This window comes from Lontra canadensis, unplaced genomic scaffold (assembly GCF_010015895.1).
Source record: "Lontra canadensis isolate GAN:19392208 unplaced genomic scaffold, GSC_riverotter_1.0 scaffold3, whole genome shotgun sequence".
Lineage (NCBI taxonomy): Eukaryota > Metazoa > Chordata > Mammalia > Carnivora > Mustelidae > Lontra > Lontra canadensis.
Window position 1 is genome coordinate 11,949,220 of NW_022630997.1, and position 27,642 is coordinate 11,976,861.

General features: G+C 40.3%; 1 protein-coding gene and 1 non-coding gene across 5 annotated transcripts in view; one reads left to right on the forward strand and one right to left on the reverse strand.

Moving 5' to 3' along the window:
* SORCS1 (sortilin related VPS10 domain containing receptor 1) overlaps window positions 1-27,642 on the forward strand; it is a 497,774-nt gene that overhangs the window by 134,258 nt on the left and 335,874 nt on the right. The window lies entirely within an intron of this gene.
* LOC116858593 lies at window positions 10,115-10,248 on the reverse strand. The gene has a single exon (XR_004380945.1). It is a non-coding gene; the product is annotated as a U4 spliceosomal RNA (small nuclear RNA).

Below are 27,642 nucleotides of genomic sequence, written 5' to 3' on the forward strand. Positions count from 1 at the left end.
CCCGCGTGTTGTGCTGTTGTGGTTGGCATTGGCCTGGGGCAAGATCATTTGTATTTCTAACAAGTTTCTAGATTGTGCAGGTGCGGCTGGTCCAGGCCCCACATTTTAAGAGCCAGTGTTACAAGGTATCAGAAAGCAGGTGCAGTGGACTTCAGCTCCCTTTTGAATGTGACCCTAGGACAGAAAGAAGCATTTTGACATTCCCTAGTCTGGCAGTTTGCCACAGAAAAGCTTTCCAAACTTTGCCACTTTGAAGCATTCTAACAGGTGTGAAGTATCCTCTGAAATGAACAAGGGCCAATGCCCTGTAGCACTAAGCAAAAGCCAGAGAAAGAGTGGACAAGAGTAGATGCCACTCTATGGGAATGTTTCCTTTTTCCTTCACTCAATCTCCTTTTTCTTCTTTATGCTTTTCCTCCCTCCCTCCCTCCCTCCCTCCCTTCCTCCCTCCCTTCCTTCTTTTCTTTCTTCTTTTAATGAGAACTTGTAAGTCATCCCCCCACAAAGGACTATGGGAAATAACCAAGTGAGCCTTCTTTGTGGGAATCTAGAGGTTCTGAATTGGCAGGAGCAGGAGTCAAGAGTTACATGGGTTACATGTTTTTCCAGACCTTTTAGTCCTGATAAACTTGTTAGAAACAAAATTTTCGGCGTCCTGGACCTACATCCTTGTAGCACAAGGAGGTCAGGTGGGTTGGCAGCGGGAGGCCTGGAGGGAATTTACAGTGTCATTGCAGAGTCCCTGTTTTATTTAATTGTCTTCCAACCACCAGCCAAAGAAAGCCTACGAGCTGAGATGGTTGTGCATTCTAATAAATAATCCTAAAGAGCTCTTCAGGTTCCATCTAGGCTTAATTACCACATTTAAATACACAGACAGCCCATTTTTGATGTTAATCCCCATGCTGGTACAGGAGGGGAAGCTAGCAATGAACGGAAGTATGGGTAAGGGCCTCTTATTAGCCCCTTCAAAGTTAGAGTTAGTCTCCTGCTGGCTACTTGTGATTCACAGTTACCTCGGGACGAATTACCTTCCTCTTGGTGGCAGGTTCTATCTCAGTGCCCTGTGGAGCTCCTGGCTAGTTTCATGCCATTTACTTTGCCTTTTCTAAGCCTTCTTACTGAATTTCAATGAAGCCTGGGCTCTGGGTTAAATGCCATGTCAGTTATGCAACTTCTCTTACATGTTCGATCCCTTGCCCTCCTCCAAACCTACCTGAGGCAGACGCAGTTTCATGTTGTGAAGGGAGCCTACCTACCAAGTGCTCGAGGACAGGACCTAGACTTCCTTTTTGTTCGTTAGTCCAACATTAATGAGCTACCTCCTTTGTACCAGGTACTCTGAAAGCCCCTGGGATGTGGATGTCAGTGCTTTTTCCCTGCTCTTTGGGAGCCCAATAAAAGGACAGCATTGGACACATTGACAGATAATGGCAGAGACATGAACAAGTATTAAGAGATTCTAGAAGAAGACTAAACAACTCAGTAGGACCAGGCAGGTGCAATCTCCTTAGTGGGGGTGGGAACTTGACCTGCATCTTTACTATTTTATAGGAATTGGTTAGGGAAATGGAGAGAGAGAGAGGGAGGGGCATGAGGAGTAGATGTTATAAAATGTTCTAAGTAAAAACAGAAACATGATGAGTCACAGTATCTTTGGCGAAGTATAATTATTAAGACACTGATGGAGATGAAAGGGTCATGGTGAGCTAACAGTCATCCTGTTAACAGTCATTCAGTTTTCATGTATAAAATAGTGGTAGAGTACGTGGATTTTGGAACTAGATTGTCTAGGCTCACATTTTGATTCTTCCACAATTAAATGTGTGACCGTAGGTGAGTCACTTAATCTCTCTGTGCAAAGTGCTTAACTTCTTCTTGTCTTAGTCATCACATGTGTAATAAGGAGAATGATACTGTCTCACAGAGTTATTGTGAAAACAAGTCAATATATGGAAAGTGCTTAGACAGTAAGAGCTAAACAAATACTAGTCATTATTGTATTTATTGTTATTAGATATTTAGTATGTTATGTTTGATATCATCATCATCTCCATCATTTCTCCCAACAATCCTATGAGCTGTCAGTGTCTGTGCTGGGATTTTATTTTTTTTTTCCCCAAACCTGTCCAGCGTCAAGACATTAGCTTGTAATTGTAATACTACATTGCCATTCCACCAGCCGCCGCTGGTCTGCTGCAAGTGTCTAGCCAAAAAGTCGGCAAGCGAGTGTGAGAAATGAAACCCAATCAATACTGAAGGTTATTGTTATTCTCTGAAGCTAAACAATGGCGTGGGGTGTGGAAGGCAGGTGCACAACTGAAGCCGTGCGAATCTCCCCATTTCAATTGTAGGCAAGTTATTGTAGGAATCCATGAAGTCCTAACCCACTGCAGTGACACTCGCCTTCTTTGTTGCCTCACCAGATCCATGCGGTTCTTGTGTGGCCCTCAGACAACCTCTGACGTTAAATATTACTGAGAAAGCAGATGAAGCAGTAAACATATTTTGTGATTTTTTTTCCCCTTTGAGACATGAGCATCTCCTTATCCCACTATTCATATAAAGATAAAATAGTGAAATCAGTGTTTGAACAGGTTCACCTTTTCAGTCCATGTCTTCTGGCCTGAAATACTCCAAGTGTAGTAGATTAACTGGTTCTCTGTGTCATATGCCGAAGGAGACTGGGGAGAGAGAACCCTTCGTGCAGACAGTGACTTTTGCCTTAGGGGGAGCTATCTGGGGAAAAGAGGGAACATTCTGTTGTGTTCTCTCTTGTGTTCCATTGTATTATCCATTGTATTATCCATTGTATTATTTAAAGATAAATCTTTAAACGCGTCCATGAACCAGGTTTCTCAGGGGTGGAAACTTGTCAAGATCTGCATAGATTCGGAAATCTCTAGGAGGTCGTAGCTAGCCACAAGATAAACCTTGCATCCATGAAGATCGGATGGGAGTTCACATCGCATCTAAAGGAGGGATCACCAGGTGGCTTACAGGGCTGAGGCAAGGGTACGGGGTTTGCAGGAGAGAAAGGGAGCAGTTGTCGGAGGCTTACATGGATTTCTATTAAGAACACAAGAACGTGCCTCCCTCTTTTGGGGGGTCAGTCTTGTTTTTTGTTATCTGCTCTTGGTGAGTTTGATCTCTTATTCCCTCTCAGACTTCCAGTGAGCACATTCCTCCCGAGGAGACGGCATTGAATAAGGAGTGAAAAAGAGTTTGAGAACTAAGAATTGAAAGTTTTCCCCCCGGGGACAAAAATCTGTGAAAGGGAGCATAGCATTAAAATCAGCCCCAAAATGTGGGCTTCGTTTTGTTTTGGACCCAGAAGTTGGAGTGGAGAGTACAAGGAGTTGCTGTTTGTGGAGTGTCCGTCTGGACTACTTGGTGATCAGAGCAGAACCATTGGTTTCTCCTCTCCTGCTCCTTTTCCTCTGCCCAGCCTAGTGTGCAGGACTGGAACCTTGTCATTCTGGGCAGCTCTTAGAGTGTGTCACAGAATAACAAGTCTTGCTTCCATACGGTTCAGTTAACCTATGCATTTTTTTGGTGGGGAGTGTGAAAAATCATTGTTGGTCTGTCTCTGGTGGGAGTATCTGATTTGAAAGCTCTGATGTGAGAAAAACTAAAACGTTACCCGCAAGATGCGTTCCAAACAGCAGGAAAACAAAGATGCAAGACGGCTCTGCCAATAGAATCTGCTGTGGCCCACTGGGGCCCCCAGAGCTTTGAGCTCTGCCTTAGAGAAGGGAAGGGATGTCTGACTTGCTCAGGGATGTGAGCCCTCCCTAAATGACTGCAGCCCTGAGGTGAACTTAATTATTCCATCTGTTCCTACTAAACTCTCCAGGCTGGGCTGCTTTTCCAAGCTCTGTGCTTGGTGGTAAGGCAAGAGCTGGATAGGAACTGACGCCACAATACTTGACATCCCAGAGCTGTGGATAAACACATCTGCCGGAAAGATGAGCCGAGTGGTGAATGTTCATCAACGCAGCATGTGTAACTGAATGGCATTTTCTTTTTCAAGCGTCATTCAAAGAAAGCTGGGGGGGCGGCGGGGATAGTCTGCCTTGCGAGCAGGTAACTAGGTCTCAGATCAGTGGAGCATGACCAAGTAAGGCTGGAGTTTTCTTTTATATTCTGTCCTGCAGAGATGCTGTTTGAAATGTTTCTGGCTTGGCGGATTTTCGGACTTCTTTAGCTGGGAACCCATTTTATAAACAAAACTTTTTTTTTTTTTTAAGATTTTATTTATTTATTTGACAGACAGAGATCACAAGTAGGCAGAGAGGCAGGCAGAGAGAGAGGAGGAAGCAGGCTCCCTGCCGAGCAGAGAGCCCGTTGCGGGGCTCGATCCCAGGACCCCGGGATCATGACCTGAGCCGAAGGCAGAGGCTGTAAGCCACTGAGCCACCCAGGCGCCCCTATAAATGAAACTTTTTGTGAGATCTCCCGCGCGCCGTCCTATCAAAAAATTGAAATAGTATTTCGATGAACTAATTTAGAAGTTCAGATTTACATGCGCTAATAAAATCTGCCACTTCAAACATCAAGGTTATTTTGATGAGCAAAAATTTGAAAACAAATGTTACGAATGGTTATTACTGCTTTTGGAAATATCCTCGATGCTGTGGTTGTTGACGCTAGTGCAGTTTTCCAGAAGTGAGAATGCACTAGCCCACACAGTTAAGGAGTTAACATGTCGTACGAATTTTTCAATAGCGCAAACTCAATCTCGAAATGTGAGTTTTCCTCCTGTCTTCTTCCTAGTTGAATCCACTGAATGTCTTGAATCACTGCTGTCATTTAATAGTTATTTACATCTCCAATAAATAAAATCCAACTTAAAGGAAGTAAAAAAAAAAATAGGTTCCTCAGTGAGCTTAAAAATTTTTTGTGTTTTGCAAAATACCATATTGTGTATTTTGAGGTGGTGATATTTTCAGTCATTTTTTAACTGTGCATATTTTGGTGACTTTCTCTGTGACTCAACACTTTAAAATAGGAAATTTTATTTTGCTTTGCATGCTGACCACAAACTTTACATTTCCATTTCCCTCTAAGCCCTTCGTCCATAGTTTGTAAGCTCAAAAAACGTTATACCCTGCATTGCCAAACTTAGCGTGTTCTACTTACTAAAAACTTCAAAAGATTCACAAGAATCTTATTGCACCCATATTCTACGTTCGAGAGAAACAACAAAAAATTAGTGATTTCTTGTCTCACTTGATATATTCATACTTGTACCTTGCCTCCATCAGAAGAGCTGAAGAACTCCAGTGAAAAATGAAAGTTGGAGCTCACTGCCTAAATGTATTTGATTTAGTGAAAAGTATACAGTACATTATCCAACAGAGTTTTGCTAGAAGACAACATTTTAGAAAGTGATGTTAGCCCATGCGAGATACAGAGGCTATGTGAACATACTAGGGGAATAGCTTTTGCAAGGGCCAAGATATTCTACAGATTTTCCTGTTGTTTTCTCAGTATCTCTACAGTTGTAGTTACATTTCTGCCATACTGGATTGCATGTTTAAAAATCTGATCCAAGGGCGCCTGGGTGCTCATTTAGCTAAGTGTCTGACTCTTGATTTCAGATCAGGTCATGATCTCAGGTTCATGAGATTGAGCCCCATTGGGCTCCATGCTGGGTGTGGAGTCTGCTTAAGATTCTCTTTCTTCCTCTGCTCCCCTCCCCCACTCAAGCTTGCTCTTTTTCTCTTTCTCTTAACAAAAAAAAAAAAAATTAAAAACTAAAACTGATCCAGACCCTCAAGTTTCTGTTGTATAAACAGAATAATCAAATAACAAATCTTCCCAGATATCTACTTACCTGTTCACCACTTAGCTAAATATGCAAGATGGAGACAGGTGTACCATAACCAGTTTTATTTACAGTTGGATTCTCATGATCCCATATAACCTGACCTCGCGCAGATTCATCTGATATGTGGAATTCACTTTTTCAGCTCCCTCTCCGTACTCTGTTGTCAAATACTGTCTGACTGTGTTTTTTAACATGATCTGTTTCCTTAGACTGCAGACTGCAGTGTCACGGTCAGGGATTGATACACTCGTTGTCTGTTGTGGACACACCTCCTTTCCATGTGATGAAGTAATTTATTTTGGACAGTGCCACAACTGTGTTTTCATCATGTCTGATTTCTTTTTTACATTCATCTCTTTATAGCATATACGTGGCTAATAGGGCCTGAGAGATTCGAGGATGTACTTTTGTATTTTGTGTAAAAATGACCTTGTGACTTGGCTGAAACACTGAAACACAAAATTGCACTGCATAAATTACATTGAGGGTTGGGAATTCTATCACCTTAAAAAGTGAAACCAATGACAAATGCTTCTTGTACTATCTTTTTATGAGTGACTATGAAATATTGGGGACACCACTACTTTATGTACTATTGAAGTTGTCATTGGGGCTCATTGAAGAATCATATGATGTTAGTATAAATCACTGTCACATTCTGAAACTGATCAATGTCATTGCACTCTATTCTAATTAAAAAAATTATCCATAAATGTCATGATATATTTCTAATAGAATTCTTTAACCTTCAGTAACTAAATAAAATGCTCTTGAAATTTATACAACATACAAAAATTTTATAGCTGTTGTCATAAGAAGACCTAAACTTAAATAAGCACTGAAATCCTATAGGAATATGTTATGGTGGATAGCTGACCCTTGTGGAGCAGGGGTTCGAACTGCATGGGTCCACTTCTATTGGGAATTTTTGCCGTATGGTACTGTATGTGTATTTTCTGTTTCTTATGATTTTCTTAATGACATTTTTTCTCTAGTTTACTTTATTGTAAGAAGACACTTTTTAAAGGGAGCCTGGGTGGCTCATTCCGTTAAGCATCTGCCTTCAGCTCAGGCCGTGATCCCAGTGAGATCGAGCCCCACATCAGGGTTCTCTGCTCAGCAGAGGGTCTGCTTCTCCCTTTCTCTCTCCCTCTGTCTCTCTCCCTGCTTATGCATGTGCCTGTGTGTTTGCTGTCTCTCTCTGATAAATAAATAAATAAATAACTTTTTAAAAAATACAGTATTTAATATATATAACATATGTGTGTTCATCAACTGTTTTTGCTATCGGTAAGGCTTCCGGTCATTAGTTGGCTGTTGGTGGCTTAGTTTTGGGGAATCATAAGTTATACATGGATTTTTTGACTGCTTGGGGATCAGCGCCCCAACCCTATGCTGTTCCCGAGTCAATCGCACACGTATCAGACAGTCATGACAAGGGCCTGAGCCTTGAATGGTGCTCAGCACAGAGAATAGTTCATTTGCTTTAGTATACTCCTATGTAATGGACCGGCACAGGTCTGATGTTTTCAATCTTTTTTTAAAGAGTCTTGTAGAATATTCCACTTAGCCATTTCAGAGTGACTAACTACTCCAGAACATTATGGCCTAAAACCCCAACATACGTGTTTTGGTTATGGATCTGTGATTTGGGCATGGCCTAGCAGTGTCATTGCCGTGCAGTACCAGCTGGTGAGATCTAACCGGGCCTGGAGAATTGCTCTTCGGGATGGCTCACATGCATGCCATGACACGACAGTGATGGCTGTTGTCTGGGAGCTCAGCCAGGGGCCGACCTTCATTGGGACCTCTCTGTGGGGTTTCTTGGGCTTCCTCTTAGCATGCAGGCTGAGTTTCCAGAGAGTGTTTCAGGAGACAGGAAATGGAAGCTGACAGCTTGTTAAGGCCCACTCTGGAAGATGGCACAGTGTCCCTTCTGCTACATTCTGTTTTCTTCAGAGCTGTCAGAGGCCTACCCAGATTCTCAGGGATGAGCCAAGCATTCTCCTCCTTCTTGGCGGCAGTGTCAAGGACTTTGTGACCATATCTAATCACCACACAGAGTTACCACCTTGAGAGTCAATGAATCTTTACAAGAAATTCCAAATAATTACACAGGGATTAGAGGAGATGTTTTAGACTGAGGGTATCACAGGTAAATGGCCTAACCTGGAGGAAAAACGAACAACTTTGATTTCCTATGGAATGTTGGTATTTGGTAAAGAACAAATTTGAGTAGGCACATTTGGTTTTTAATCACAATCAGTAAGAATACTGAAAATGTAGTTCTAAAAAGATTGAGGCTGGTAGAAGGATCTAGGATTCTATGGAACATAATTTGAAACATTTTCTTGTATTCTTCTTTCAAAGTTGATTTCTTTCTCTTTCTGCAAAGATATTCTTCTGAGCTCTCCTTGTTACCCTCTTGGGCTTCCTCAGTTTCTCCATTGTGTAGTGCTGTTGATTCTTTTCTTGCTCTGATTTAACATATTTTAATTTATTTATTCATTCATTTAACAAATGCCTATTGAATATTAGGTGTTAAGGACAGGGTGAGCTGGGATACAGAGACAGAAGGACGTAAGGTAGACTTCCCTGTCTCTTTCCCACCCACCGGTCTATCACCAGGACCTAGAACAGGGTCTGTGGGGTAAGTCGTCAGTAAGTATGAGTGTTGAGTGCATGACTGAAAGTTCACCGTGTTCAGTAAACTGCAAACCTAATAGCAGATACAGAAGTTAAGTAATTCAGACTCTCCATGATATGTATTCTAACATCTGCCATGTGTTAGGGACTTACGAAGGGGGCCCCAGATCCAGCGTGAGGTTACACACCCCAGCCAAAAACTAATTACCACAAAATCAAGAATGGACAATGGGTAGAATTTTCAATCACAATAGTATGTAAGCTGGAATATTTATTGATTCTGACTAATTCAAGTCTTCACCCAGGCAATTGTTATTAGGTATTAACGGAGAGAGAGAAAGGGGACCTGTAGCTTCCTTTAGGTTCAGTGTCAGAAGATACCTCAGGATCATATGCCTATTTTGCCGTTTTCTTTATTGTATGATCTTACTTCATTAACATTTTTTCTCTGATTACCACAGCAAGCTATTTTTATTGTAGGAAATACATAAGGGACAGAAAAGTACAAAAAGGAAAAAAAAATACCAAAAAATTACTGAGCATTCCAGCAAGAAATAACCATGTCAGTATACATTATATGAAGTCATATATAGGTAGGTATATACATGTAGTCATAGAGAAAAAAAAGAGAGAAAGTACAATTTGGGGATCATAATACTTAAGCAGTTTTTAAATGTCTATATATTTCAGTTAAGATTCTTTACTCAGCCTTTATTCATGAAATACCTTTCAAATATCATAATTTCTGCCATAAATTATTATTATATGAAATTTCTATAATGTAATCATCCTCTATTTTCAAAGGTAGTATGGTGTTCACCTTTTTTTTTTCTGTTGTAAATGATGCTGTGGCAAAATTTTATATTTATATTTATATGCCTGTCTTTGACCAAGTTTCAGCTATTTGCTTGTTCACTGAATCTATGATTTTTTTTAGTGACATCCATGAACATTATAGAATTTTTTTTGTATGTGTAGACACAGTCTACATTCCACATGTTTGGAAGTATCACTTTCTCTCTCTCTCTCTCTTTCTCTCTCTCTCTCTCTCTCTCTCTCACCCACCCACACACACACACACACACACACACACACTCACACCAGCATACTTTTGGGGGTTTATTGATTCCCTCTCTTACAAATGCCTCAACTACAATGGGGGAGATGTATTCCACATTTTTATCTACCCTGCCTGTAACCTGAAGTAGGGACCTGTAGAGGAGGAATCTAAGGGGAACTTCCCAGAAAAGCAGACACTTGAACTGAATTATGAAGAATAATTAAGAATTAACCAAAGAAGGAAACTGGAGAATGATTGTTGTGGCCTGTTTAAAAATCCAAGCTTGTATATGGGAATTTATTACACACAGGAACAGTAGGATTCTTAGCTTTAAAAAAGAATATGGCCTGGGTTTTTTGTTTTGTTTTGTTTTGTTTTGTTTTGTTTTTAAGATTTTATTTATTGAGAGAGAATGAGTGAGAGAGAGCATGAGAGAGGAGAAGGTCAGAGGGAGAAGCAGACTCCCCAAGGAGCTGGGAGCCCGATGTGGGACTTGATCCCGGAAATCCGGGATCATGACCTGAGCTGAAGGCAGTCGCTCAACCAACTGAGCCACCCAGGTGCCCTGGCCTGGGTTTTTAAAAAAAAAAATTTATTTATCTTGGGGGGAGGTTTTGGGACTCTCTTTGTTAACTTTTACTTTTTCAATTAGCAATAATCGCGCCTTGAATAAACCTCATTGGCTATGATATTGTCACGGCACAAAGCTTGCAGTGTCCTATAAAATACGATGGTATCGAAAGTATCACCAGGTAAATCATTTAGTGACACTTTTTTTTAAACTAGGTAAAGACATTAATGTTTATTTATACAGTAAAACACACTATGGAGATTAAGGTGAAATGTTTGTGTATGCATTTATAATGGAAACTTACTGGTAAATTATACATTTAAAATAGATTAAGGAATAGAAGATATAATTGAATCATATTCCTTCCTTTTTTGACAAATATAAGTGTATATATTAAAGTCTACAGTGTGATGATTTGATATACATAAATATGGTGGAATGGTTTCCAAGATCAAAATAATTTACATATCCGTCACCTCATACAGTTAATTCTTTGTGTGTATGTGGTGAGAATGCTTGAGATCTACTCTTAGCATCTTTCCAGTTACACAATATGGAATTACTAGCTACAGTTACATGGGTTGCCTTTTAATTGTGAGTTTCTGTAGTTGTATTTCCCTCCCTACCTTCCTCCCTCTTCATTCAACCTCAGCCCTCCTCCCTCTCCCTTACCTTCCTCCTTCTCAAATATTCAGGGCCATATTAATTACATAATGAGAGGCACAGTGGTCCTGAGCTGCAGGTGGGACCTTCTCTGTGATATGGCCTCCATCCTTCACAGCCTCCCTCCCAGCTGGCCATCCTCCTCACTGGCCAGAAGCTCCATCCGGCATTATGCAGATGCTGCAGATCATGTCTGTGACCCTGAGGAGTGCCGCGCACTGTGATGGCACGTTTTTGTTAGCTAGCATCTAATGCGTGGAAAAGACACCAAGAGGGCATTGGACCTAATATTCCCCCTTAGATATTTATTTAAATGATTAATAGTAGATTAAGGAAACAGATTTATTAATAGGTAGGTAATCAAAAAATATTTATATCTCTACTTTAGCTTTACAAAGCAATGTGTTCTTATACTGTTACTCCATTAAAAGAATGCGAAGGTTACATATTTTATTTACGCACATACGTACCTCTTGTAGAACAACTTCTCGTAGTAATGGGTGGGCTGAGCAATATAACCCTACTCTGATTTCCTTCAGAGTGCCAGCCCCCTAACGGAGTCTCCCTGACAGCTGCCACATGGAAGGATGCATGTCAGCAGATAGTGGGACAGGACAGAAGCCATGTGGAACCCTTCTTTACACTTTTGTTTAAAAATAACCCATGTTATTTCTTCTAGGATTGAAAGTCCGCTGTATTAAGTTATGAAGAGAATATAGTGAAACCTACTTGTTGAGCTCCTGATAGATACAGATGAGTTTCTTTGTACAGAACGTAGCCTGGATTTGCTAGACATAATTATCTTAGTTCTGTGTAGGACCTCCCGTATACGTACAATTCAAGTGATCTCACATATTCAGGAAAGTTATACTGGGTTTTCTTAAATTCTCCCAGGTTTTTGTAGCTATAGAAATGAGGACTCATTAGCTACAGTATTTGCTTCAGCCTGTGTTCTGTGGGCTGGAAGGAGTTGCAACCAGGGAAGAAGGCAGAACATACAGTAGCCCCAAAGAGTGTCTGTTTCTCAAGGCTTCCTAAATTAGTCTCAGGTAAGAGCTTCCCAGGGCCCAGGTCTGACAGAGTAATTAAAGGAAATTGGGAAGGTTCACTTGCTCCATAATTATTTTTTAGTTCCAATATAGTCTGACTTTACTAATTCAGAATTATCGAGGGAGATATTAGTTTGGCTTAATGAGAAGCATGAAAAATGTAACATTTTAAATTGAAACACGGCTTTATTACCTGAGGCTATATTCAAAACCACAAACTAGTAGCCTAACACCTTTTGTGGTGATGCTCCTGGGCCTGCTTTAATGATGAGATAAAGATGATTTTTAATTTGCTCAGGGCCATTCTTTTTCCTAATAGGGTATACAAATCCAGTGGGCTTTGCTGGGTTCATTTGGTGTATAACTCCTTTTTAAAAATTTCTGTATTCTTGGAACTTTTTCCTTCAAAATCATAAAAGTGATGCATTACCACTCTAAGAAGTCAAAGGAAAATAAATTATATGAGGAACAAGGTTGATAAAGACCTTTTCTTTCAAGTCAAGTCTCAAATATAACCACTAATAACAGTTTGACGTGAAATCTTTCCAATCAAAATTTAACTGTCTCAGCCAGGCCACACAGTCGTTAAGCTGACCTGAAGCCAGCACCAGCTTATAACCAGCCAAACTCCATCTCGAACCTATTACCCCAACCCCAGCTTGACCCTCCATGGCTTTGCCTTTATGTAGATTACTGAAGTGGCGTCCAGTGGTCTGAAATGTGCTCTGTGTTGTACTTCCCTCTCCCAGAAGCCTCCACCACACTCCCCATTTCCTAAAAAAACAATGAAATTGCTCTTAGACACCTCCACATTTGGCCCCGGTCTACACAACCTCAGTTTTCTTGCACTTTTCCCCCTCACGCATCTGAAATCCCAGACACACGAGACTTGTGAAATTTCTTATCTACGCGTTACTCCTTTCTGCATCTCTGCTTATATCCATGATCAGCCTCAGCCCAGGCTTCAATCCAACATTAATTTTAAGGAACTGCTATGTTCAAGACAATGAGCCAGTCACTCCCGAATGACTTACCTTTAGAGAGATAAGACGTTTTTACCACCTTTAAAGGTAATGAGAAGGATGTTGAGATTATGACAGAAGAAACTCTAATCAAATAACCTCTCCCCCACTTCCCACTATTTTTGTCCATACAAACGCCATCCTCTTTCTTATTCACTGACATCTTCCTTTTCTACCTTCCCCCAAAGTGGCATTGATGCTTCTCCTGGATTCCTGTTCCCTCTGGGCTTCTTATTCTGCCTCTTAAATTCTGTCCCAAAGTTATGATTTTTCAACATGATGTGAGCCCTTGATACACATTCAGAAGAAACTATACTTGGAATTTGGAATTTGGCTCTTTCCCACCGCCAGCAATGCATGGTAGGGTCCTTGTTGGTGATGCCGGGTGAGGCAGCCACAGGTCTGTCAGCCATGTGTTCACCAGGGTGAACAACCCGGACACCTGCCACCGTTCTCTGTCTGTACAGCCATGTGTCCCTCACTCGCAGTACAGTATTCAGTAAGTTAAATGAGGCATTCAGTACTTATAATAAAACAGGTTTGTGTTGGGTGATTCTCCCTAACTGAGGCTGTCAGTATTCTGAGCCCATTTAAGGTAGGTGAGACTAAGCTATGATGTTTGGTAAGTTAGGTCTACTAAATGCATTATTGATTTAGGATATTTTCAATTTACAGTGGATTTACTGGGACATAATCCCATCATAAGTTGAAGAAGATCTGTATAATTACTTATGTCCAGATCTTGTGCCCCCCCCCCCCCAGGTTGTAAACCCCTTGAGGACTGGGACTGTGTCATTCATTCCATGGTTCCCCTGAAGCAAACAAAGTACCGAGAATAATGTTTTAAAATTTGAGTATCGTTTATTAATTTGTACCTATTTGCTCAATAATAACTGTATAATTTAAACACTCATGTTGGGTAAGGTAGATATTATCTTTAGGCTTACTGAAATTCAAATTTTTAAAGATTGGTTGATTTAGAGAGGGAGAGAGTGGCAGAGGGAGAGGGAGAGAGAGTCTTAAGCAGAATCCAGACACAGGGTGGAGCCCAACATGGGGCTCGATCTCACAACCCTTGTATCCCAACCTGAGCCAAAACCAAGCAAGAGTCAGGCCCTTAACCAACTGGGACACCCAGGTGCCCCGCTGAGATTCAAGTTTTGAGGTAAAATTGACTCCTGCAGTTAATGATCTCCCTGAGGGTTTTGCAAATTCAGGGAGAAAGGTAGATGTTCCCAGGACCACTTTGGCATCCACTTCCTGGGTGTGCACCACCCAAAGTAAAATAAAATCTAGCTCTGGCTTTTATAGTAACAACAGAAAACAGCAATTTCAAATCCTTGTGAGTTTTGTGGACTTCTCTGAAGATTTGGCAGGGAGAGAAGGGAAAGGAAGGACCCAGGAGTAGAGGTTTCCCACCATGACTTGGGTTTGATTTCTTTCTTCCTTCTGCACGCCTCTTTCCTCCTCACCTACCCCTTTCTAGTTTGCTCCCTGTAACTCCAAATGTCCCCACCAGCCATCATCTGCTGAGATTGTCTTCCAAAACAAAGAGAGCAAAACAGAAAACCAAACAAAACAAAAAACCCCAGGATCCAATTCCAAGAGGAATTCTGGTGTCAGCGGTTAAGATAATGCAATTTCCCCCATTGTTACACTTGAGAAATCCCATTTTCATTATGCATAAGTAAAATTGAAGCTCAGCCCTTGGCTGAATTTGCAAGGCCTGAATTAAGGGGGTGTGTTCTGGAGGCCACTGCCCGATCTGGAAATAAGAATGGCTCAGAAGTCCCTGAAGCTAAGTTATTGTTCGAAAGAGCTGGGCTTCTGCTGGTGCAAATGGAAACAGTTTGTCTTAAAGTCAAGTCAAAGTGATTTCGCTCCTGACAAAGTGAAGAGATGGGAGAATAAATATGTACCCTGAACTCCAGAATCCCGTTTCTGCTGTGCAATTTAAGGCCAGGGACTAAGCACATTTTCTTAAATGAAACAAATGGTGCTATAAATGGTAATAGAAACAATGCATCTTCAGATTTTGATGTGGCTGTGATGAGCTCCTGTTAATGAAACAGGACATAGCAGATGCAAAACGATCACAGTAGAAGACCAGAGATGGGATCCCAGATGAAATACAGATCCTTGTGCCTGGAGATCTGATGTTAGAGAGGGAAAACGACGTCAGTCTCTTTGTCTATGTGTGCGTGTATCAGTGTGTATGATGGGATGTGTGTGGGGAGGAGTGTGTATCACTGTGGGTTTTGGTGGTGATGGTGGTGTGCCTGTGTATGTTTGGCAGTACATGTGTATTTGATGGTGTGTTTGTGTGCTGGAGTATATGTGGGGAAGCCTGTGTGTGTATGATGGGGTATGTGTGTCTGTTTGATAGGGTATGTGTATGTGTGTGTGTATGTTTGTATGTAAGTGTATATTTCATAGTCTGAAGGAGCTGGGCATTATCCATGTGTTTCTATTAAACCTTCAGAGTATAAATCTAAAGCTATCCTTTGACTCGGGCTTTTGGGAAGGCATTTGAAGGACCTGCATTCGTTTGACCAAATGAAGTTTTATTACTGGTTATTTCTTAAGATTTTACTTCGAGTCATTCCTTGCCAACCTCAGATCCCAGGAATTATTTGCATTGAAGGTGTATAGTTAGTGACAAATGGGAGAACTGAGAAACAATACGAGGAGCTACTTTTAATTACTTGTTTATTGCCTTTATAGTCTGATTCTACTCTGGAGACCATTAGCTTTACTAACCACAGAAATTAATTTTTGCCAAGTCCGAAACTTTAGGAACTCAATGTATCAGAGAGGTTATTTTTAAAAGCAATGAAACCACTCCTTGTTTAAAATGAGGTAATGCTATGTGTGTAGAGGGAGGGAATTTGGAAACATTCAGTGCTAATGAATAATTCAATTTGATTTACTGGAGAAATGAAAGGGGATGGCATTCTGCCCTTCTCTTAATGTAAAAAAGATAATGGCCGTTTCACTTTAACATTGTATCTAGAAGTATCTAATACAGCTTATTTTTATTCCAGGTCGAGTTATCAGCCTTTAAAAGTAGTTTAAGACTGGCTGTCATATTAAAGTGCACTTTTAAAAATAAAAGATGAAAAGTCTGAGATGAAATTGTGCTCTATCGCTCCTTTATCTCACCCCTACTCCGGTCTTGCAAAAACAAAATGTGTTTCTTAATTGAACATTAAAGACATGAAAGAAGCCAGAGGTTGGGAATCCTGATGATAAGAAAGGCCAGCGTGAATGAGCCCGGTCGTTCAGGTAACCAGGCCAGCCTGCAGTTAAGCTAACACTCCAGAGGCATGGCTCTTCACATCCTGAGCTGCTGCTTGTAACTGTCACTTGGCACCAGAAAGTTCTAGGCTCCTTGGCTCAGGCATATTTGAATAGAAGACTGACAAGTTGTGTGAAGGCCATGGCTGTGAACATGCGTGCATGCGTGTGTTAGAATGTGCTGGTGAAGTTGTGGGGCTCGACATGGTCACCACAGGGAGGTTTTGTGTACTGGGCTTCTGTTCTTACATTTGTTCTTACATTTGCAAGGCTGCTCATAGGTTGCATTCAGGGGAAGTCTTCTAAATTAAAAGCAGACAGTGTAAGTATCTGCTGAATCTCTTAGAAGCGACCAGAATAAATGGTCTCCAGTGCAGAATCCTTTCTCTCTCCTTGCCCCACCCACGCAGCTACAAACAAGGGAAGTGGACAGCTAAGAGGTTCACCAAGTAGAAGCACGTTTTCACATTTGTTTCAAGTTTTTTTTTTTTAATTGCAAAAATGGCCAAATCATATTCTTGAGCTTTTATGTAGACATTTAGGAAAAACCCTTAGTTGAGTAGCACACATTTCTCTAACTTTTGATGCCCTTTGGGAGGTTTTGTGAATCAGGGAAATCTCTCTGTGTTTGTTATCATTTTTTTCAGAGGACTTGGAACAGTCCCCTGTTTGCATGAGCGTCAAGTGCTTGGACATGAGATGAATGGGGATAGTTACGTTACCGGGGGCTGGGGATTGCTTTCTGTCAGCCTATCTCTGATAGTGTAGTCTATCTATATTCAAAGAGCAAAGCACCGGGTCAGATTCAGAGAATTTGTGCCAGCAGGGAAGTTCTGAGAACATGGCAAAGCTGCAAGCGTGGGAAAATGAATCAGAAATTCAGAAGCAGTGACAGTCAGGACAGGACTACGGAGCAGAGGTGAGGGTATCCACACAGTGGGAGCTCAGGATGAAGGCAGAACAAGGTGAAGGCTGAGTTCACCAACCATTTATAACCCACCTACTGTGTGCCAGGCACTATGTTGAGTAGCAAGGTAAGCAATGCATAGTTCTTGCCCTCGGCGTACTTAAAATTCCTGCGAACAGGAGAATCAGAAGATTAACTTACGTGGCACCAGCTTTTGTGGCCACAATACTGTATTCAACACCTTAAAGGCACCAGGCTATTCTGGTGCAGCTTTATAAAGAAAAAAAGGATGTGGAAGGGATTTTATGCATTCCTCCTACTCTTTCCTTTTCCCTAAATGAAAAAAAATCCAAGAAAAAAATAGCAATGGAAATGGAGTCCCATATGCTTCTCTTACGATTTTAAATTTATATGTGTTTTTCATTTTTAGAAAATATCATAGATATTCCTTTATAACTGTCTTGTAGTCACTGGGCAAGTTTCTCTGAGTGTTAGAGAAATTGAGTTTAAGTTCTTTAAAAATTGGGCTCTATCATTTCCCCAGAGTATCAGCACTAATCAGATCATATAGGTGACATGCTCCGGTCAAATCATCCAGAATGATCGCCGCATTGCCTGGCTGCTATTATATCTTTGGGATGCCTCATTTGCAAATGGGAAAATTGTAGCTCTGAAAACAATATGCTTCTGATTTCTTAATACAAAAAAAGGCAGGTGGTGGATGGGGAAATGCCTGAAAGAAGTTATGCATGTGAGTGTAATGTGTAATGTGGAATTCACACTGATTTTTGAGGATTCTGTGTTTCCAGTTTTAGTTCAGGTAGTTCAGAGGTGTGTGTGTGTGTGTGTGTTTGTGAAAAATCTGTACCTCAGCAGAAAACTTTACGTTGTCTGTAGCACACCCTTCTGGTAGTTAACTAATTCTGATTTTATGAAAGCCGTTTTATAGTTTTTAAAATTGTAGGTAAGTGCTAGCTATGCAAAAATGATTTTTGATGACAGACAAGCCAATTCTGTCCTGACCTGGGGAGGTCCATTGACACCTCAGCCCTGCAAAAGGGGATTTGCCTGCATTTTGCACATTCATTTCAACATTCTTGTAATCTATGTAAATTGGTGCTTTTTTGGACTTCACTTTCACGGGTTATAACATCCAGCAGGTTTCTTCATGAGGAGTAAAAGAAATCTTTAAGCCATGTTCTTTTTCTGTCTATATGAGAATCGTGATTTTGCCATTTTTGGAAAATGATTTTTGAGCACTGTTAACCATTGTTGCTGCTGCTGTGACCAATATGGCTACAAGTACTACTACGTCTACCATGACTAATGTTTTTGGGACCGTGTCCACACCCAACTTCCTATGTAGTCCTAACTTAAGAAGAAAAGAACGTAATACTCTGGAAAAGCAACCCTTTGGGTAACTTTTATTAATATATTTCATCTGGCAAAGCAAAGGCTACATTTCACATCTGCACAGTCCCCCCAACCCCCCCACACACCTTTCCAACTTAGAGGATCACCTAACGTTAACCTCATCTGTGGTGATCCTTGCCAGAGTGTGGCAGAAAACTTGTTGAATGGATCCCATTCATTTTCCCGACCCCATCCCAAACACCACCACCAACAGATGTGTAACTCCAGGATTCAGTACCAATTCAGATTCCTAATTGATTCCTAAAACTGCTCTCTAGTCTCTGTGATTCTGCTCTCACTGCTTAATCCCTAATACCTACCCGTCCCACATATATTTTATCCCTCCTCTCAGGTATTACCAATAGTCATTCTGTTGACAAGGTTTTCATTTGGTTTTTATGAAATGGAGTGCTTGGTTTACTTTGCTTTCTGTGTTCAAAGGATGGAGAGGAGGCAAAACACATTTCGGTACCTGCCTCTCTAGGGTGTGTGTCAACTCTTAGCCAGATTGCAATCAATGAGTTACGGCCTCTTCATCTTATCCCTCTCCTCGGAAATATTCAGCACCATTTCAGAATGCTTTATCCTGAGTTGTTCAGATTTTACTAGTATTTTCACGTTCAAATAATGCTAAATAGCATGTTCGCCAACAAAATTCAAATTGAATCTGAACTATTACTTTTACTTCAGGGCAAAAGCAGCTCAGTGGCATATATTTCTGTCCAAAATAGTTTTAATCAGCTACTAAAATCAAAATCACCATTTAAATCAGTACCATTTTCATTAAAAAAATGGTTTCAGAACCCTTTCCCACAGTATCTGTTGGCTTAAGTAGGGTCAGTTGCTCTAACTGTATCTCTGTGATCTTTATTTGCTATTTATATGGTATAATCCTATTTTTTTTATTCTCTGATTACTTAGAATGGAATTACATACTGAATAGTATCATACTGGTAGAGAAATGGATACCTGATTATATTATTTTTCTGAGTTCTATTTTTTAAGACATTCAGCATATTTTCTAAGGATTGTTGTCATGCTGTGGTCATTTTCCATAAAGAGTAAAGAGCTGACCTCAAAAAAAAAAAAAAATCAATTCTGTAGGTAAAAGAATTTCAGTATCATGCTGGTTTCCTGAAACTCCTTGGGATTAGATTTAATTAGAGTTTTAAAAGGCCCATATTAATAACAAAGTAGGTTTGTTTTTTCTTATCAGAATCACAAATTGAGAATATAGTTGTTTCTGATTTCCCCTTCTATATATCTTATTTCCCCTTCTTCATATCACATCCTTGGATGAATAAAATTTACCTGGGTGATTAACTTCGAAAAGAGCATTTTTTCCCCCGCATAGATAGCACATTCAGATAAAGTGCTGATAGTTTCAACTGTGAATGCTGGGACAGGATACCATGCCAGACTGGCTCTCGTGTTTGCTACAGAATGAACAAAAATATTATCTAGTTTTTAGCCTTCAAAAATTATTTGTTTAAAAAAGGAAATCTTGTTGTGCCCAGGTGGCTCAGTCAGTTAAGCATCTGCCTTTGGCCCAGTTGGTTAAGTGTCTGCCATGATCTCAGGGTCCTGGGATGAAGCCCCAAGTTCAGCTCCCTGCTGAGCTCTCTCCCTCTCTCTCTGTCACTCCTCCCACTTGTGCTCTCTCTTTCTCCCTCAAATACATGAATAAAATCTTTTAAAAAATAAAAAGAGAAACCTTGCACACTCCTCTAAAAGTCAAACATTCTAATTCAAAGTTCAGCCTCCATCATTTCCCTTATATCATTGATCGATCTTTTATTTCTCTGAGCCTCACTGTTCTCATCTGTGAAATGGACATGATAAAGAGTAAGAGAGATGCTTTGAGGGTTTTAGTTACCAAAAATCCCAGTGGAGCTTCACATGAAGTTGGTGTCACAAACCAAAGCACGTGAGCCATCTGCTACCAGCGCCCGTGCATGGGAAGAGTTGCCAGCCCGACAGCGGAACTGAAGAAATGCTTAGAAGTTTGGTCCAGGGAGTAGCATCTTGGCCTGATGTGAAAGCCCTGTGAGAAAGAAGCGGGGTCTTAGAGTTGACAGGAAAACCTAGGAAAGGAGTCTGTGATACACATCATTAGAAACCACTTTATAGTGTTCCCATCTTGGAAAAACGGATGTAAATGTATGATACTTTTCACTCTATTATAAACTGTTGCCAGTGAGTCCAAAATCAGCCTCTCTTTTCCTGGTCTGAGCCTGTACAGAAGGCCACTCCAGCTCCTCATTATCATGATGAGCGCCGTGAATGTTGGAGAAGCCTGTACAGAAGCAGGGCTCCTTTGTCAATGCCTGTGCGTTTAAAGCCCATGCAGACTGTCGTTCTTGAGTGACATACCAAGAAGCACATTACAAGCAAGCTTCCAGCAGCCTAGCTAGTGTGACCCCGTGTTGATTTCTCAGTCTTCACCTTTTTATTCCCTGTGCCTTTCTTCACACTAAGTTCTTGAGACAGTATTCACACTGAGTCACATTATAACGCATGATATTTAATTGCATAAAATATTTCATCTCTTTCAGATCTGTCACTCGTAGAAGTGGAGATAAAAAGACCCAAAAGACTAATTTACTTTTACCATCAGAATCAGATTCTAAATGTAGAAATTAATGAGACGTTTGCATACTTTTAAAATGAAGTTACAAATGGAAAATGCAAAAATGACTTCATGCAACCTGAGTTGCACGTTTTTCCTTCTCGTCTCTGCCTTGTTCTTTTGCTCCTTCTTCCATTCTCTTTCTCCCTGTGCATTTCCCCTCCCCTGCTTCTAGTACGTTCTTTAGCCTACCTGGGATTTAAAATCCAGCTCTGCTCCTGGAGTAATGATTTTTTAATCAAAGACAGATAATTATTAGTGATGTTCAAGGCTGAAAATCATGGATTCACCTTTCCTTGATTCTGTTGACTCTGTTCCAAAGACGTAAGTACTTTTGTCAGGAAAGCTGGCAGGCATACGTTGAGGACTCACACAGAGATCTGTTCTGAGAAAATCAATTTTCAAGTTAGAATTGCCCACTACAATTAAGGTCTGTGCACTTCCAAACATTTTGGCCTAGCTCACCTGTTAAACCCAGCTGAACGTGTTCTCACTGTTTCAGGTCTTGATTTCATATGTTTGAGGAATGGAAAGGACAGAATGGGGATGCCATCTTCCTATCCAGCTTGTCAAACACATCACTGTGGGGAGAATTATTGAGCCATTTGAGTCCTGTAACCAGGAAACGAGAAAGCTGCAATAACACTCTTGCTTCTAGAGCACATGCTGAGTAGGCATTGGTTTAGGTGGAAAGCTCTCTTGTATCCCAAGGGCCTTACATGTCAAATATAAAACGTAAGTCAAAGGCAATGGAACATAAAGTTCTGTGCTGTACCTGGTATTTGACAAATGGCTAAACATAAGTCACATTAGTTAGACTCATGGAATACTGAACAGGTGAAAAAGTGGCAGCTTTCTTTTCAGCAGGTTGTACAAGAACTGAGCCCCAGTAATCACTGGCTCTGGATGAGACTCTATTTAAGCAAACTTATTTTGTCAATAATTGCAACAATGAAAAACACCAATTAAAAGGTTGTTATTCATTTTGCAGAGTGGTAATTTGCCTCAATTAAGAGAGGTGTCCATAAATCTCTTTAAATTATAAACTCTTGATAGAATTATAATCATTTTTGTGTTTTTAGTGGTTTTGTCTTTTTTTTTTTTTTTTAGGAATCCATTTACTCACACTTTTAAAAGTAGTCCTATTCCTATTACATTACCTGTATGTGTGCACACAAAATGAATAGGATTTACATAGAAATGGAGAGTAGCAAATAAAGACTTAGGTTCTCTCTGATTTCCTTCAGGCCTGTTTTTCTTAATTACAACCATTTGGTCTCCATTTGCCCCTGTGGTTTTGCGACCATACACTGTGACATGGGTTGCCGTGTTCCTTCTGAAGAAAGAGCAATTTGTAGCATGTAGTGGACTCCCCAAGCTGGGAGAAGGATTTCAATTTTCAGAGTAGAATGGACATTTGCTTTAGTCAGGCCTTGACTGGATAAGATATGTTAGGTTTAAGGGACCTAAGGAGACTGTCTCCTCCCAACTACTTGCTTCTGAGCTGATCTTATAAAGGAAATTATGTGCTATTTCAGAAGTGTCTTCATAACAAGAGAATATTCTACAAGGCAACCTTTTTATACCTATTCAATGCATGACCCTTAATATTAAGAACAACTTCGGTGAAGCTGAACTAAGTAAGGATCTGCATATGAAGAAAAGCTCTGAGAATGGATTGTCTCAATGAAGGCATACCCAGAACTCGTTGTTCAACTTGAAAAGTCCTCTGCCCTGAGATGGATCTCCATGGTGGATCATGGAGAGGGGCTCTACTAGGGAAACTGCATGATGGTTGAGCTTTAAAGTGTCAGCAACGTCCTGCTGAATGGAGACAAGGAGTAGATGAGGCTTGCAGATGGGTAGTAAAGAAGTGAGGGAGAGCTAACTCTCCGTACGTCAAGGTTATTGCTTACTGTTAGTGAACTTGACAGAATGAGGGTACTGCCAAGGGTGAAAGACAGCCTAAAGGGGAGTTTTAGGGAATGCATTGCAATATTCTAACATCATTTAAATTAGAGGGGGAAAAAAAGCCCCTCCTCGGGACATTTGATCCTTGTCTCATCAGTGCAAGATTGTGTTTTATAGAATAGTCTCCTCCACTTCGCTCAGTATACTATAGTTTTACGTGATGGGACTTATAGATTTTTCCCTTGGGAGGTTATTACAAACTCTGAAGATATTTCTATGTTACAATTGTGTTAAAAAGGCACATTTTGAGACCTGATTTTATTTATTGTAGAGCATTGCAAGCATTTATACTGCTATATCAGTGTTAAATATTAATGCATTTTTCCCTGCTCTACTGGTACCTAGGCATCACGAGAATATATAATTCTGGAAAAGCAGTCAAAAGCTTCTTAGGAGCTGTCCTACTTTACACATAAAAGGATGCCCTCTTGCAAAGCATTCTTTAAAAAAAAATTAAAATCATTACCCACTTTTTAACCCAGTGGCTCCCTAGAAATTAGTTTCTCTCCAGAAGTAGACAGATTTTCTTAGATACACAGAAGTTGAGCCGAGAGGTTGGCATAATTATCAACTCTCTAGCTTTATGTTAGGACTAAGTAGCATTAGATTAGTCAGCAGTAAGCAGAGATAGTATATTTTTCATTCACCACCTTTTTTGTTAGCTGAGATATGGATACTGCTCTTCCTCTGGTATCTCTCTGAACAAACAGTAACTTGAAACCCACTCCTACTTTAGATCTTTGCCCCATGTGATCATGGGTATGGTGTGACCCACATTTTATAGACTAACAGTGCTTTTCCAAGTTGACATGTGAGATAAAGGTCCACTTCTGCCTTTCCCATTGCTTCCTCTGATGACTTAATTTGACACAATACAAAAAAATTCGTCGAGCATGGACAGAAATGGCAGATTGATAGCTTCCCATACTCCTCTCTAATCCAGTGAGAGGCAGGGAGGATGAGGCTCCTAAAACGACCTTGCTCTAACCACTTAGTCTGCTTTTTTTTCTATCATTTTTTGTTATAGGTGACCCTGGAATCCACCTTGAACACATGCAGAAAGAATGAAAAGCGTTCTAGAATATTAGCAAGCAACTGATTTTGTAATCATCGTTGTTGTGTCATCTTGCAAACATGGCTTGATTTGAATTAAAAAAGGAAACAGCACTTGTACAAGAGAGAGTTTGGGGGTTGTTTTGTTTGTTTTTGAGAAGGAGCCCTAGGGTGTTAGAGGAGTAGCTTGTAGTGGACTAGCTCTTCTGCAGATAATGATTATAAACTCTGAAGGGAAAACAAACATACAGAAACTACTGGAAGATATTGGAGAGCAATCAACAACTGGCAGACTGAAGGAGATTTAGCTCATGAAAAAAGGGAGCCAAACTGGGCAAGAGCTGTGTTTTCCCCTGAGAACGTACCCCTATCCGTGTGGTGCAGTGTGGGTGGACCCCTCTTCCTGAGGTCAGGGTGTCAGTGGTTTGGGTGTGGGGCATCCAAAGAAGCTAATAACTGTGTTGATGCTTCTGATTGGAAGAAGCCACAGTGGTGGGAGCCTCAGCATCTCTCAAATACTTGCTGATTCCTGAATACTAAGGAACCAGTACAAGAAACAGTTGTAGGATGAAGAGGGCTAAAACAGGGTGTCAGCTGCTGCTTCCTGAAAGGGAAACAATTTATAGTTTGAACTCTGTCCAACCGAGAGAGAAATACCTTAAGCCTTCCATTCAAACACAGAAGGAACACACCTTAGGGATAAAGACTATGTATGAAAACTAAGGAATTTTCTAGAAGCCTAAGTGAAAATCTAAACTGCCTCATGCTGATAGAGTACAAAGCTAAGCTTCCACAAGCTCCAGGTAATTGGTTAGTAACTTTTTAATAGCCTATTTGGAGGGAAAAAAAATCTTCATAAGAAGGTAACATAATCTTATTCCTTGAACAGTAAAAAGTTACTAGTCATACAAAAGTGGAAAATGTCACTTACAGTCAAGGGAAAAAGTTGTCGAGAGAAACCCACTTGAAGATGTTCTAGTTGTATGGACTCTGAAAACCAATCTGAGGGGTTTGAAGCGGCGGGGGGTGGGAAGTTGGGGGAACCAGGTGGTGGGTATTAGGGCATGGATTGCATGGAGCACTGGGTATGGTGCAAAAACAAGGAATACTGTTATGCTGAAAATTAAAAAAAAAAATTTTTTAAAAACAAACAAAAAAGAACAACAAAGATTTGAAAGTAGCTTTTATAAATATGTTCAAGGACTCAAGAGAAAAGGTAGTCATACTGAAATAGATGGAGGCCTCAGAAGAAAAATGGAAGCCAGAAAAAAAAAAAAAAGCCAGATGAAAAAAGTACTATATAAAATGAAAACACCTTTTGGATGAGGAGATTGGACAGAATATAAGGAAAGATTAATAAACTTGAAGATAGGTCGATAGACCTGAAGAACAAAAGAAAATAGAACTCCCCTCTGATTTTTAAAAAAAAATAGAACTTTAGTGATCTGTGAGAAAAAAATAAGTTATATATATACTAAAAATTCCCCAAATTTGATTAAAACCTTGAAATATCTAAGAAACTCAGCAAACCCAAAGTATGAGAGATACAAAGGAAACCAGTTAGCCACATCATAGTCAAGCTGCTGAAATTGTGTTTCGAAATTCATTTTAGACAAGGCTGCTATCTAATATCGATCTGATTCTTGGGCAACTTTTAGTTGTTACGTTGTGATTTCCAGTAGAATACAAGGTTGAGGAAGGAACATGCTATATCTGTGAACAAATAGATCAGAATTTGAATTCTGGCTCTGATGCTTAATGGCTGAACCCTTGGAGAAAGGGGCACCCTGTGTCACATTTCATCTGGAAGATTGTCAGTAACCATAGAAACCCCAAAAGGCTGTGTGAAGCTTGAATGAGATAATAGGAGATACACAGACGTAAGATAAGGCCCCATGAGAGGTGCTCTGTAAATACTTCTTTTCTTTCTTCTTTCCAGGCATTTAGAGTACCTTTGAGTATACATGATTCTGGATATTCTATAGGGTATACATAGGGGCATATATTATGAGAGAGGAAAATCCACTTTCTTATTCTAAAATCAGAGGCCTCTGGTAATTTCAACTTGATATTTTATATATTTCATATAATGTTTTCACTTACATGATAAGTCTCCACTTACAAGGCTTTGGGAGACATGCATGGAAAACAGAAGTCTGAAAATGTGCTCATCCATGTTTTTAAGCAACTTAATGAGAAGGTAGTTCACATTCGCTAATGTTTCCATTGTCTTCATGTGTCCATGAGGTTTCAGGATTGAAACCATCTCTGAAGTAAGTTTTTAAGAATTGCCTATATAGATAAACTTCACTTCCGTGTCTTTTACTACCACATGAACAAAGGCAGGAACAATAATTCTTATGATTAAGAATGGTGATCACTCTGCCGTTTCTGTAAAATTAAATTGATCTAGCTATGCCTAAAGCTTTGCAAGGATATCTGACAAATACTTGAGACATCGGTTAGGCAGTTTACAGGCCAGTAAATAAGCTTGTGCCATTGGAAATATTTCTAAATTGATTAAAAAGATATCACTCTCAGCTATAAATGATCATTCCATCCTCTTAAAATCTCACCTTTTGATTATTGAAATAATGTTTCAGTGGGACTTGTTTCAGGATTCTCTTTTATAATTGATTAAAATGTATCATCCTCATGTGCCTGGATGGCTCAGTCAGTTCAATGTCCAGCTCTTGGTTTAGGCTCAGGTTGTGATCTCACCAGTCCTCTGGCTCCACACTCTGCCGGGAGTCTGCTTCTCTTTTCTGTCTCCCTCTTCCTCTGCCCTTCTCCCTGCATGGTGTCTCTCTCTCTCCCTCTCTCTTTCTCTCTGTCCCTAAAATAAATAAATAAATCTTTTTAAAAATGTATCCTCTGGGGGGCGCCTGAATGGCTCAGTTGTTAAGTGTCTGCCTTCGGCTCAGGTCTTGATCTCAGGGTCCTGGGATCGAGCCCCACATTGGGCTCCCTGCTCGGTGGGAAGCCTGCTTCTCCCTCTCCCACTCCCCTTTCTTGTGTTCCCTGTCTTGCTGTGTCTCTCTCTGTCAATAAATAAAATCTTTTTTTAAAAAAATGTATAATCCTGTTTAAATATGTGGTCCCTATTCCACTCTGGTTCCTCTGTTACATAAAACGCATTGGTAATTCCCATTAACCCAGACAGTGACAAAAGTCATTAGCTCTTGCATTTAAAATTTTTTAGCAACTGGCCTTTAACAAATTGTCATCTTTCTTAATAATTATCACCCTATGTATGAACATAAAGTTAGATGTGACCTTTGCAAGTTGTCATTAGGGCTTTGGACAACTTAGAGGTAACAAGAATTTTTCCATTGTTTCCCCTACTGGAATATTCCTCACCACTGCTGCTATTTAGGAGACATGGGCTTCTGTTTTGCTATTGCTGCTGTTTTGTATAGAGTTCTTGACTCAGGAAGTTTGTGGTCAAGTCACAGAGATGGTAGTACACTGAATGAACTTAAATGTTTACCAGTGGTTACTGTTCATAAGAGTGGCTACTAATATGGG